The sequence below is a fragment of the Orcinus orca genome, chromosome 11, assembly GCF_937001465.1.
Source record: "Orcinus orca chromosome 11, mOrcOrc1.1, whole genome shotgun sequence".
Lineage (NCBI taxonomy): Eukaryota > Metazoa > Chordata > Mammalia > Artiodactyla > Delphinidae > Orcinus > Orcinus orca.
In genome coordinates, this window is record NC_064569.1 from 13,705,640 (window position 1) to 13,710,861 (window position 5,222).

Consider the following 5,222-nt stretch of genomic DNA (forward strand, 5'->3'; position numbering starts at 1 on the left):
GAATGGAGGCTTGTTGGTAAGCATAGTGATGGTAGATTGTGAGATTTCCCATGCAAGTCCTTGTATTTTTAAAACAGGGCACAAGAGGAGAAGAAACTGCTGAAACTGAGGGAAGAGAGGATTAGGTGAAGATTTAAGGAAGTGGAGAAGGTTTCAGAGAATCTTTGTGGTGACTAGGAATAAAAGTTGACTTGAGAAACAAGGGGTTTAGCCCCCTGGGGTTTCTAGTGGCAAGATCTACCAGATGGCATGCTTTCTCCTGAAGCTACCATCTTTGGGGATATAGGTGAAAAGAATGTGGCTAATCTAATTGATCCCTTTAAGATAAATTAAAATAAATTCCACCTTTGTGTGGGACAGCAGACAATGTGAGTAGCGAGAGGACAACCATTCCTCTTTTTTTTTCTTTCTTTTTTTTTTTTTTTTGTGGTACACGGGCCTCTCACTGTTGTGGCCTCTCCCGTTGCGGAGCACAGGCTCCGGACGCGCAGGCTCAGCGGCCATGGCTCACTGGCTCAGCCCCTCCGCGGCATGTGGGATCTTCCCAGACCGGGGCACGAACCCGTGTCCCCTGCATTGGCAGGCGGACTCTCAACCACTGCGCCACCAGGGAAGCCCCATTCCTCTTTTTTATGACACAAGTTTGCTTAACTTTTTCTAATGAGGGATTGACTGGCATTTGCACATTGCTTTACAGTTTGCACTTTCGTATACCTCCTCTCATTCGATTGCCAATATAACAAAATGGTTTATTATTAAATTTTCATTTGTTAGGTGAGAAAACATAGACTCAGAGGTTGAAATGTGTTAAAGATTCCACATAGGCTTTCGGACTGTCAGGGCTGAGTTTTGGACCGTGTCCATGAAGCATTCAGACTATATTTTGTTTAATAACTGAAGGTGGAATTTACCAAAGTATAAGCTGGAGAGACAAAGACAACGCCTTACCTCTGCAGAAGGCTGCCTAGATTGCACACAAATGAGAGAATGGAGCTTTCTATGAAATCTGACAAATAACAAGGTTGGATGCAATACATAAAATATATATTATATCTTAAAAAAAAATCAATCCTTGGTTCACAGCTCAAAATAGCATTTTTTTTTTCCTGGTGCCACAGAGGATGCTCTGGTATTATATCAAGCAACATTTAGTGAGCAAAAGTAACTGAATGCAATATATTTACTGACAGTAGTGCCAGGGCTTTTTAAGGCACAGTATTGATTTACTTCTTTCAAAACCAAAATGATAGCAAAAGGGGAAAAATGATTCAGGGAAGATACCTGAGGATTTAAAAGTGGCAAACACAAATCCATTAGTTTTAAAATGGGTCAAAAGACAAACCAGAAAACTGTGAACTAGTGAATCAGTGAATTCAACATTATAGGGAAAAAACAGGATATTGTGTAAGGGAGAACGTAGGGAGAAAGAAGCCAAGAAAGGAGTTGGAATAAGAATAGCTTAGCTTTATGCATTTACAGTCAAGTAAGTACAGATGTTTTCCTCTTACCTGCAGCAATAAATTATGTTTTTTGGTGTTTTATAGTCAGCAGACATGTATAATTTATTAATGATTTTTTAGAATAGTTATAAAACTATTCTGATAGTGTATTTATCATGGGAGAGTTCATGTAAATAAAGCAGGATCTTCTTTAGTCATCTCTGGCCCTGTAGCTCAGTGTGGCTCAGATAAGGCACCCACTGAGATCTAGAAGGGACAGGCTATATTTGCCTTGCTCCTATTGTTTAGAAAACTCTACCTTCAGGTTTGAATTAATAGGATAGCAAGCCCTGAGCAGCTGGCAGCTTAGTGTAGCTACTGTCAGAAGAGGTTTGTTTTGCTCAACTCACAGCTTACTTGGCCAAATTCAAACTCACAGTCACTACAGCATCAGGGAAAATGGGTACAAGGAGAGAGGAAATACCAGAATAGCTGAGTCAGTCCTGGAGGTGAAGGAGTGACAGATATTGAGGTCAGATCTATGCTACATCCAACTCAACCTCCATTTGGGGACTTAAACTGGGTTACCATGCTTGTTGCTGTGTTGCCATAGCAACGCCACCACTCTAAGTCATGAATGATGAAGATAATCTTGCAAAAATGGTAAGCTTTTTTGTATTAGAAGTAGAAAGAACTTTTCACTTTGTTTACTAAACTATACCTTTTTGTTTATAAAATGTGTCCAAAATTCTAGAGTTGGTAGAGTTCTATTCAATCATATTCCCCCCTGTCACATTTAAATGTTACTGCTTTTTTTTCCCTGTTGGTTCTTTGACAGACTCGGTAATTAGAGTTTCACTACCTTATAGCTCTCAAAAGCAGTGATTTTCCGTGTGCCAAGACCACCTGCTTGTTAAAACGTACCTACCCTAACCTCATCCTAGATTTTCTAAATCAGAATCTCTAAAAATGGAGCGCTGAAATCTGCACGTTTAACAAGATCCTTGGGAGACTTTTAAAAACACTAAGTGTAAAATCCATAAAGAGAAGTGCATGTTTCAAAACTATACAGTGTGCTGAATTTTCACAATCTGAATAAACTCAGGTAACCAGCACTTGATCAAGAGACAGAATAAGACCAGCACTTCTTGATGCCTTGATGCCGACCAGAATATAGCCAGAAACCTCTTGAGTAACCATTCCTGTCACTGCCCCTACCAAGGATAAACATTACCCTGATTTCTAAAAGCACGGCTAAGCATCATCTGTTTTTGTAACTTAAACGAATTGAATCAAACAGAATGTAATCTTTTGTGACTGGCTTCTTTTACTTAACATTGTATTTGTAAAAATTGATCTGCATTTTTGCCTGTAGTTGTAGCACATTCTTTTTCATTGTTGAATAGAATTATTTTGTAAATATACCATAATTTATGTATTCATTCAACTGTTGATAGACAGTTGGCTAGTTTCCAGTTTAAGACTACTTTGAATAGTGTTGCTATGAACATTCTAGTGCTTTGATTTTTGCAGTATATATGTGTGCACTTCTGTTGAGAATGTCAAAATAAAAATTGCCCTGGATGACATTAAACAGGTAAGAAAGACTTTGTTCAAGGACATTGCAGTAGCGTACAGATTCAATACAGTCTAAATTTAACTCCACTGAAAAAACATTTGGAAGAATTATTAAAATATGGGGTAGAGGGATTATAGGTTACCTGTATTTGCTAATTGACCATCTCCAATTACCTCTCTTCATGATAGAAGGTAGTTTTATAACTTGGAGCTGGGCACCGATTGAAGTTAGACTTCTACCCTCCTGTAGAGACTGGGGGGTAAGGGTGCTTTCTTCCTTTTTGGTTACATTTCAAAGGGATGGCTCCCAGGCCCTTGAAAAAAATAGTCTTGGGTTGTAAAACGGGCAAAAGACTTTTTTAAAAGTTTCATTTTAAAGAGGCAGAGAAAGAATTTATAATAACAAGTTTTCTAAAGTAAATGCTCTAGAAATAGGTCAGGGACCAAAAGTAAGGAAGAAGGCTGTGTAAATTTTAGTCAAGATGAGGGGAATATTAAGGCCATCTTGGTCAATAATATATGTGAGAGTGAAATTGGTGGGTCATAGATTATGCAAATATTCACCTTTAATAGGTACTGCCATACTGTTTTCCAAAGATGTTGTACTAACAGTATAGGCAAGTTCTGGTTACTCCACATCACTAAAATTTGGCATTTTCCCTCTCTTTCATTATAGTGATTCTCATGGGTATAAGTGGTATTTCACTGTATCCATATATTCCTATAATACTAATTAATTTTTAGGAGCTATGGGCTTTGAAATTATGTCTGAGGCCTTTTCATTATCTTCAGAGACTTCATTATGAGTTTTCTCCTTAGATAAGTTAACACGGTCAATTATATTAATAGAGTATCTAACACTGAACCAACCTTGCATTCCTAAATTTTTCATATTAAAATTTTTTATTTAGCTGTTGAATTATGTTTGATGATATCTTATTGAGGATTATTTCATCAATATTCATGAGTGAGAAATGTCTGTAAGTTTCTTTTTAATTCCATCTTTCTCAGATTTAGGGATTGATGCTAAAAAATAATACAGAAATATTCACAAATTTGCATGACATCCATGAAGAGGAGACAGGCTAATCTTCTCTGTATTGTTCTAATTTTAGTATGTTTACTCCTAAAGTGGACACATGTCCATTAAGTCCTTAATTTCAGGGAGTAAGTTGTTCACTTTGCTCTTTTATGGCTTTGTCTATTTTTTATCTATCCTGTTTCTTTTTTTACTATGGTTTATTTTCCTTCTTTTATATCTTCATCCCTTCATTGTCTATTCACTTCTATATATCCAGTGGCTTCAAGACTTTCTGACTTATAGTGGACATCTGATAAATATTTATCAAATTAATGGAGAGCTGAAGGAATAAATTTCTTCTATCATATTCAGCATATTGATTTTATGGGGGTTTATTTCTTTTGAGGTTTGTAAATTTTTTTCTTGTGAGCTTGGCAGAGGTTCTGTGGAATTTCAATATAAACTGTGATGGAAAATGTTTGCTCTCTCAGGGATCTAAAATTTTCAATATCCTCAAACATTGTTATGTTTATTTCCTAGATCGTGTCTCTATTATCATGTGTATAGCATATATTTAGACTACATACTTGAGCATGCTATAAGCCTAAATACTCTATTTCTTAATGGTAGTCATTCTGTTCTTTTACTCTAGATATGTAACATATTTTTAACACTTCTCTAGGACAGTATATATATATATATATATATATAAAAATTATAATGTATATTTATATATAATATATATAAAATAAATTATAGATATAATTTAATGGCTAGGGCAGTACTTTAAGGATCTGAGCTTCATCCAGGTGACTTTCTTTAAGCTTTCCACTTTCTAGGCATCTAGAAAGTCACATCTGTCCCTACAACAGTATTAGATTTTAGCCTTGACTAACTAGTGAAATACCCATGAACTACAATTAAAACACTTTGAGGTTGTTGGTCTAATTTTGTGTTTTCTCTTTTTTGCTGGTCCCTGAAGAGTCACTTTATTTTTATGCTTGACTTTATATTTAACAACTTTCTGAATTACAATATTTTTCAGCTTTTCTCCATGTAAGGAAATAGCATATCTTTTTATCAGTTTGGTCTTCCTAATTTATGGTAATTTATTTCCTAGTGATTCTCATGTTCACTTGAAATTTACAACCATTGAAGGGGGTAACTTAATGGTTTAATAAAAT

General features: G+C 35.8%; 1 non-coding gene across 1 annotated transcript; it reads right to left on the reverse strand.

The window, feature by feature from the left end:
• Positions 1 to 4,049: 4,049 nt before the first annotated feature.
• On the reverse strand, positions 4,050 to 4,152 carry LOC117197173 (U6 spliceosomal RNA). Its single transcript, XR_004477697.1, has one exon. It is a non-coding gene; the product is annotated as a U6 spliceosomal RNA (small nuclear RNA).
• Positions 4,153 to 5,222: the final 1,070 nt, after the last annotated feature.